Here is an 8,547-nt window from a genome sequence, read left to right as displayed (position 1 = left end):
GAGTGAACTTGTAGATCGTTGCCAGGGTTAAGAAGTGTTTGCCAGATGGATACTCCATTAAATTTGTCTAAAAACCCTTGGTAAACGGCCTAATTGGCCTTAATATCCTTGGTGATACTAATGTGATGATGTGGGGAAGCCTTTAGATTGTCTAGCAGGGGAACTGCAACGGGACCAGCTACACAGCCAGCTTCACATTCTTTTCTTTTTTATATTTCCTGCACAATATCTGGCATGTCCCTAGCTGACTTCAGGTTGGGGCACTCAGTGGCTACACAACGGCCAGTGAATGGGATATGGAAACCTTCTTTAAAACTGGTAGCAAAGTAGGCAGAAGAAGCTTTATTGGGATAAATACCCCCTAGAGGTATTGCTGGGGATTGTTAGGGATGGGATGTTGTTTCTGCCGCATCTTTATCGTATAATGTCTGATATTGTTGTATTTTATAGTTTTTATGGATTTTACATCAGGGGTTTTTAATGGGATTTTTGGGGGTTTTATCTGACATTTGTAACTAAACATTTTGTAACTAAACATTTTTGGGGTTTTATCTGACATTTGTAAATAAATTTGGATGGATGGATAGATGGATAGATGGATGGATGGATGGATGGATGGATAGCTAAACATAGCTAACAAAGCAGCAAGCTTAATTGGTTTTGGTGCAAGGCCCCCAAGATCTGCATAAGCCAACCTAGGCTTCTTTTGTGATGGATAATGCACCTCCTGATCCCAACCTGCCTTCCTTTTTGGAGGATGGTCGGGATCCATAAAAAAGAGGTTTATCTTCTGACAGGTCGACTTTGCATGAGAGCCACCACATGATTCACATGCACATTCAAAATGACATTGCTTGTGCTTACATCTTCTCCTGCCAATTTTTTTGCTGGGAGCGACCTGCTTCTCGGCTTCCTGTTGGTAACTTATACCAGGGCCCATGTTCACAATCCATGTTGCTTGATGTATGACATCTCATCTGGTCATTGCACTGTGAGAAGCCAGCTCATGGAATCTATGATCATAAGCGAAGGTAGCCTCATCCCCCATATATTCTCTGGCTTCCAGGACATGTGAAAGATGTTGGCTGAAATGCCATCCCCACTCAGGATAGGCTGCTAGGTCTAAAGACATATACTCTGCATAACCTCTTAACCAATTGTGAAATGTCCATTCACAAGAAACCTTCCCTTTCTTCCTTTTTTTAAAGAAACTCATCAGTGTTGTCTCGGCCTCATTGATCTGGACTAAGGAAAACATGTCAATGAAATAGCCCTCTAATACCCTTTCCTGTACCTTGTGAAAAAAGTGGATACTTGGGGGGGTGGTATCTGTGTAGTGACCAGGTGGATCGCTTACCCCACCAGTGATTTCACCATCCTCCACTAGTTGCTTTGCTTCCAAAGGCCATTTGTGCAACTGTGGGGAAGGGCCACCAATGAAAGTGCCTTTAACCCAGTACCACCCATCCCTCTGAATATCCCCTTCATCCTCATCAGAGGACAACTCACTGGAGGAATGGGTGCAGTGCAAGGAGCATGCCCCCTTCTGCCAACAAGTCCACCACCACTTCTTATGCCATGTATCCCTGTGGGAGCCTTCCCCATGAAGATCCTCATCCAAGGTGCTCCCACTGGAAATGGTCTCACCAGTAGGATACCAGAAGGCACATTGGGTCACAATTGGAGCTGTAAGCTGTGTTACAGCTTGGGAATAACCCTGCCAAAATGTGGCTGAATTCCCTACCTCTTGTGTTTCCATAGCTTGATCAAAAACAGCCCCACTGTTACTCACCACTGCATACTATCTGCTACACCTATCCGGCTGGATGAGACGATGGTTTAAAGAAACACTCCTAGAATGACCTCCTCTGCATGCAGTATTGTTAGATTGTTGACATGTCCTACTTATTAGAGAGGAAACATTGCCCAGAGGGACATTCCCTAATGGAACCTCGGCTCACAAAAATATAATCTGCATGCTGTGTCAGGAGAGACAGTGCCCATGAGCAGCATGCATTGTGCATGACCCATTTAATTGCGCATTTAGAGCTGCTAGGTGATCATTGCCAGGTGAGATTGCAACAGGAACAAAAGAGCCTCCCCTAGTGCACTGATGCCTCAAACAGTATTAATGGCCTGGGTTCTGTGACTTGAAGTGGCTCGCATGTGGCCCACTGGTGGGCTGCCAACAGCTGTTGGATTAGACCTGCATGTGCTGGTATGAGGAGGCCATAGTGGAAAAGGGGTGCTGCACCTACTGGAAGGCCTGGGTTTCTCTACTTGGTTAGGCCTCCCCCACCCTTGAGAAGGCAGTGTGGCCCTGGCTGCCGCAAACCCCCATGGGCTCAGGCACGCTCCAGGCCTGTTCAGAGGGCTGGGGCTTGCCCTGGATCCCCACCTTCTTGTATCACTGCTTTGCCTTTGGGGGCCATTGTTAAAACTCAAGCAGCAGCAAACCCACAGATACTGGGGAAAGAACCTGGGACCTTCTGCATACAATGTGGAGGCTCTGCTCTGCTCCTCACAACAGATTAGTGGGAGTTAATTAGGGCTGTTGGCCTAATTAGTTCCATGGCCCATCTCCCTTTCCTCCCTCCTGAATTTACCACCTTATTTTTTAATTTTAAATTTATGTATGTGTGTGTATATGGTGTGTGTGTGTTCATGCTTATGCTAACCAGCAGCAAAGTCCGGGAAGGCAATTGGGCGCTCTGGGTGAACTGTGCAATTAAGCTTGTAAAGCCCACCTTGATTTTAATGCCACAGCTGGGAGCAAGCTTTCTGCAGGAGGAAAGAGGCCTCGTCCATCAGACATGTCACATGCCTCATCTTTGCTCAGTGCTAACAGAGATCTAGGCGCACAATGAATCACTAAGATCCCTTCTTAGGCATGTCTATAAGCACTTCATGCCAAATCAGACCTGAGACAAAAGTTCTATGAGGAGGTTGGCAGCAGCCTATGTGTGTGTTGAAAGGATAACTAGAAATTCCAAGCAGCTGCTTTGAAGATCAGGGAAGGAATTATTGATGCAAGAGATTATATTTAACTCTTTCCTCTGACTCTTTCTTGTTGAGAACTGAAAATTTTACCGTTCTGCCTGCCCGCTCTCCTCTCAATTCCTACTCTCGGTGTCTTTCTGCAACCAGGGGAAGGGCTTTTTTAGTAGCAGCATCCCCCCCCCTTTGAGGGTTACCTGGCACCTAATCTACTATCTTTTAGACACCAGACTAAAACATTGCCTTTTACCCTGGGGTAAAGAAACGAATATTTTAAACAAATTTTACATTCTGGTTCTATCCTGAGAAAAGTTTTATGGATTTTTGTTTTCAAGGTGCTATATGTTTTAAGCTGCTTTTATACCCCTGTTGGGTATTAAATGCTGTTATTTTAATAATTTATTTGTTACGATTTTTATGGTATCTTTTTCTTTGTAAACTCACTTGAGCAGGCCGTGAAAATGTATGTATGTATGTATGTATGTATGTAGTATATGTAGTATATGTAGTATATGTAGTATATGTATATGTATGTGTATGTGTATGTGTATATGTACATGTAGTATATGTATATGTATATGTAGTATATGTAGTATGTGTATGTGTATGTGTATGTGTATGTGTATATGTACATGTAGTATATGTATATGTATATGTATATGTATATGTAGTATATGTATGTATATGTGTATATGTATATGTATATGTATATATATGCATAAATACAGTGGTCCCCAACCTTTTTATCACCGGGGACCGGTCAATGCTTGACAATTTTACTGAGGCCCGAGGGGGTAGTATTGTGCCGAGGGACATCGCCGCCTGAGCCCCTGTTCCACTTGGTTTCCCACTGGCGCCCCTGACTTCCCACGACCCACTGGGAGGCACTGCCAGCAGCAGCTGCACAGTGCCACGCCGAGCGGGAGCCCCAGCCATGGCAGCTGCTGGAGAGCACCAAAGGTAAGCCAGCGGCAGAGTGGCAGGGCAGCCCCCGAGGCAGCAGCTGGGGAGGAGGACAAGGAGGAGCCGCAGCCCAGTACCAAATGATCTACGGACCGGTCTTGGTCCCCAAACCGGGGGTATAAAAAATAATATACCACTGTATAAATAAACAGCATAAGCAGCAGTGAAAGTATAAATAAAAAGTAGAAAACAAAAGACCAAGTTCTAAATGTTATAACAGAAGATATGATAAAGATAATTAGTTTTAAAAGGTACAGAGCTGGAGCAGTTAGATAGGTACATCAGAACAAGGATATAGCCATGACTCTTAGTGGCAGCACTGGGCCAAGGAGAAAGACCTTAATCTTGTACAGAACAATGACATGTGGCATCCTAGTGAGACAAGATTTAGTACACAGTGTAGAAGGAAAACCCGCATGGAGAAGCTCAAATACACAGAAGGTCAAGTTGTGAAATAAAATGCTGGGAAATAAGAAACAAACCACAAACAAAGAGTTTGAAAGGGAAAGATAGGGAGAAAGAATAAAAGGGAGATATCTGAATATGTTTTAAAATGGAGGGGAAGAAACAAGTAGACAGGGAAGAGAAAGAAAGGAGAGAAGAGTAGGATCTGGAAGAACAGAATGAGAAGAAAATGTTCCAATATTGGAGGTGGAATTTTTAAAAGAACCAGGGCAGAAAGGCAAAGAATGGGAGCAAGAGAATACTGAAGTGAATGTCGAAATTCATTTCTCCCCACCCCCACTCCTGCCTTGATTATTTCAAGTCCCTCAGAGGCGAGAGTGGAAAATACAGAAGGGAGTTCTCAGAAAACCAATAAAGGAGCAGTAGAGTTGTCTGGTACAGAGAGGAAAAGATTCGCAGGTTGCCTCCAGGGTTACTCATCAGACAGAAGGGATGTTCAGCCAAGGCTGTTAACTGAAAGAGAAATTGAGTGGGAGAAAGACGGAACATGGAATATTTAGAGTGAAATAGAAAGATGAAAATAAGTAAACAGACTGCACAACTTTTAATATTATATTAATATCAAAGCCATGGAATACACTGGTTTACAAAACAGAGGTACGCTGTCATAAATTGATATCAAAGGCACTCATATTTTTGTTAAGGGTCAAAACTTTCTTTTGGCACTGATTTTCTGCTAACCTTTACATGTTCAATGACATTTGAATGCTCACCATAGTCCACCACATATTGTGTCATGAAAATTCTGAATAAGGAAACACTATTCTCCTGGTATATTTAAAATTTTAATAGTTACTTAGTAAGCTTATGTTTCCCTTGCTGTTGCTAATTTTCTAAATAAGTATGTGTGTGCATTGAACTACCACTAGGGGGCACGAAATTCTTACAGCATTTTCTTCTGCATCACACAAAAAATGGTTCCACTCTTGTTTGAAATATTTGTCGGATATGTTTCTTTTTGTTTATGCTTTGTCCTGATTCTGCAAACACATCCATTTGTAGTCCTCTATGATGTGGTAGAATTTTGACTAAAAGAGACTAGAAAAAAAGCAAGTTTCCTTTTATAGATTCAGTCCCGTCATATACACATCAATGATCCTTTCCTTTTAGATCACTCCACTGTGATTTTTTTCTTTTTTCTTTGGCAGTAAATGTGCACTTGTTATTATTTGCTCTCAAGATTGTGCATCTTTGGTGTTGTATTTAACATGTACTCAAAGCTAAATTGCCTATATCCAAAGAACAGCTAGCAGAGCCCCAATTGTACAGTGGGACTTTCATGCACTCTTCCTGCTGCAGGCACTCTTCCTTGCTGAAAAGTCATTCCAGAAGCTTGGGAATCCTCCAAGGCAACATGAGTTACAGCATGAGGAGGCCAGCAGAACAGAGTGGTATTGGCAACAAACCTCTTGTGTAGGGTTACCAGAAGTCTTCTTTTCAGAGGGCATGCCCTCCTTTTTTGGTGTCTCTCATCTTTTGGACTCTATTTAATAAACTAATAAAATGTCCTTTTCTTGGGGGGGGGGGAGATTAGGAATATTCCTTGCTAGTAGCAACTATTTATCTATTTATGTTTTGATTTATATGACTGCCACTCTTAGTACAGCCAGCACAGGACGGTTTTAACATACATAATTTAAAACCATTAAAACAACAATAAAAACAGTTAAAGTAAGTAATCGTTCCTGTAGTATTTGTGTCTCCATGTGTCACAGGAACTTTTAAAATATCATTGGAGATACAATTAGTTATTAGGAGCATTGGGTTTTTTATCCACATACCTTCCCCATTTTATGAAAAAGTTTATTTAAAAAATATATTTTTGGTGGATCTGTACGTGTGTGTGTGTATGTGTGTGTGTATCTGTATGTATGTGTATATGTTCTGAGATGCTCGGGGAGTGGTATACATAATTGGTTAAGGGCTAATTGGGCAGAGAGTGGGCGGGGCCAGGCCAGGTGGGGGCCCAATCAGAAGGCACAAACAACACGGGACAGACCAGAGTTCCAGTTTTGCATCTCCCACCCCCCACCCGCAGAGCCTAAGGGCTAAGTGGGCGGTTGGCCCAATCATTGGGCCAAATTCTGACAGGGCCTGCCCACCCAGCCCAGCCAGGGGCAATCTGGAGATATCACTGCCAGTCAGCCCCTGACCACCAAAGGGAGAGGAGGTCAGTAGGGCTGCCAAGGGGGATGAGAACAGAGGCTTGGACAGGCTGTGCGAGCCCTTTTCACCCCAAGGCTGTCCTAACTGCCATGTCCAACTGTAAATTGCCTCAGAACCCTGACAGAGCTGGCAGGAGGCTGCAGAGTGCTCCCCCTCTAACATAACATTTTATCAACAGTAAAAAAATTGAGACAGAAGGAGCAGGGTGGACATCTGTGTACTGTGACTACCCCATATGTATTAGGGCAGGGGGACATTTCAATGTCTGTGGCCTAATTCACACAAGAAGGGAAATGACACAGAACTGGGAGGAATTGGTTGCCATGTAAAGTCCCCCTAAGAAGAGCCTCCAGTCTGATTTTCCCTTCACATATCTGAGGACATGGCTCTGGAAAGCTCATCTGTAACCACTATGCCACAATTCCTCTCCCACAATCAACGAACATTCCACACCACAGGTTCTTGACACCCATCTCTCCACACCCATGCCCTCATTTGTCACCACACCACCACAACCTCCCACACAACACACACATTCAACCCCATGCCCTTACAGACTGAACAACTCCTCCCCTTCCTCTTCCCACCGCCAAGCTCTAGCGCCCATTGTACTCCTGGATACAACAGGCTTTGCCCTTATTATATATATATAAAACACAGAATACACAGAACAGTGAAACAGGTGTCTGAAGAAGGGAGGAGGTGTGGCTCAGAGGCAGAACATCTGCTTGGTATACAGAAGGTCCCAGGTTCAATCTCTGTATGGGAATACTGTCTGTATCAAATATTTAAATGCCTCCTTCTCTACCACTTTAAGGCAGCTTACAGAAACAGACAAACCAATAGCCTCTTCATAGCTTGAAGGGTGATGCAGGATAGGTTGAAAAGATGGCATGCTTCATCTGGATGTGCATCAGGGCCTTGATTTTTTGTGCTGAAATTACAAAAGAGAAGCTCTTTACTGGGAGGGCCTATTGACAATACTGCTTCCAGCAGCCCTAGTTTCAAAGCTCCCCCTTCCTATACACACCTTGTGGCTTATGTGGGAATTGATTACAAACAACAGCCGAATAACTGCAGAGTCACTCAAAACAATAGACAGCACGTCTGTTAAAGCCTATGCTGTGCAACTGATAGCAGTGAAATAATAATATTTCTCTATGACCATTTTAGATAAGGGACTTTTTGCAACCTCCTTTCCCTCTTCCTATAGCATTATTGTCAATCATGGAAATTTTACTAAGCCCTTCGTAAGTAAACTCAGCCCAAATGCTGCTGTTACAGTAATATGTTTCAAGGGGTCAGCTTTTTGGATTCCATTTGCAGGGACCAGTTTTCTTATTTTGATTTTTGGTCAAATGCAGGAGCAAAAACATTTCCCAGGAAACTAATAAATTGTAAAAATGCAGAGCATTTTTCAGTCCTTGCTCTCTGCTATTGTTTCCTCCTCTGCTGCTTCCATGCTATTATTTCCTTTCTCTTAACCACATTTTGCTCTTTGATTAATCAGATAGGGAATTCCAGCCAACTGGGAATCTCAGTCTAACTGCACTGATGTCATGATGCTATATATCCAATTTGGTTTGGCTACATGCTGATATCACTATGGGCAAGCCTAACCAATTTGATGCTTTCTGAGTCGGTAAACAATGTTGACACTGTTGAAGGTGCTTGCCAAAAGCACACACACACCCCTTTCGGCTCAGCTTAAACAAAAATCAATATGTTGGATCAAGACAATCTTTCAGCAGGTACCTTAAGGGGGGGGCTTTAAAAAATGGGAAATAGGAAAAAAGTCACAAAAGATTCAGAGGGGGGAAAGATCTCTGTCTTCTCAAACATAAACAATGCTATTCCTATTCAGACATGGTAGGCAAATGTAGGGATGTTTGCTCATGCTTGCTCCATCCAGCTGTCACTCCTGGCTGGTGCCTAATATACTATATATATTTTAAA

The sequence above is a fragment of the Paroedura picta genome, chromosome 1 (assembly GCF_049243985.1).
Source record: "Paroedura picta isolate Pp20150507F chromosome 1, Ppicta_v3.0, whole genome shotgun sequence".
Taxonomy (NCBI): domain Eukaryota; kingdom Metazoa; phylum Chordata; class Lepidosauria; order Squamata; family Gekkonidae; genus Paroedura; species Paroedura picta.
The sequence above is the reverse complement of the archived record's forward strand: the minus strand, read 5'-3'. Positions refer to the sequence as shown.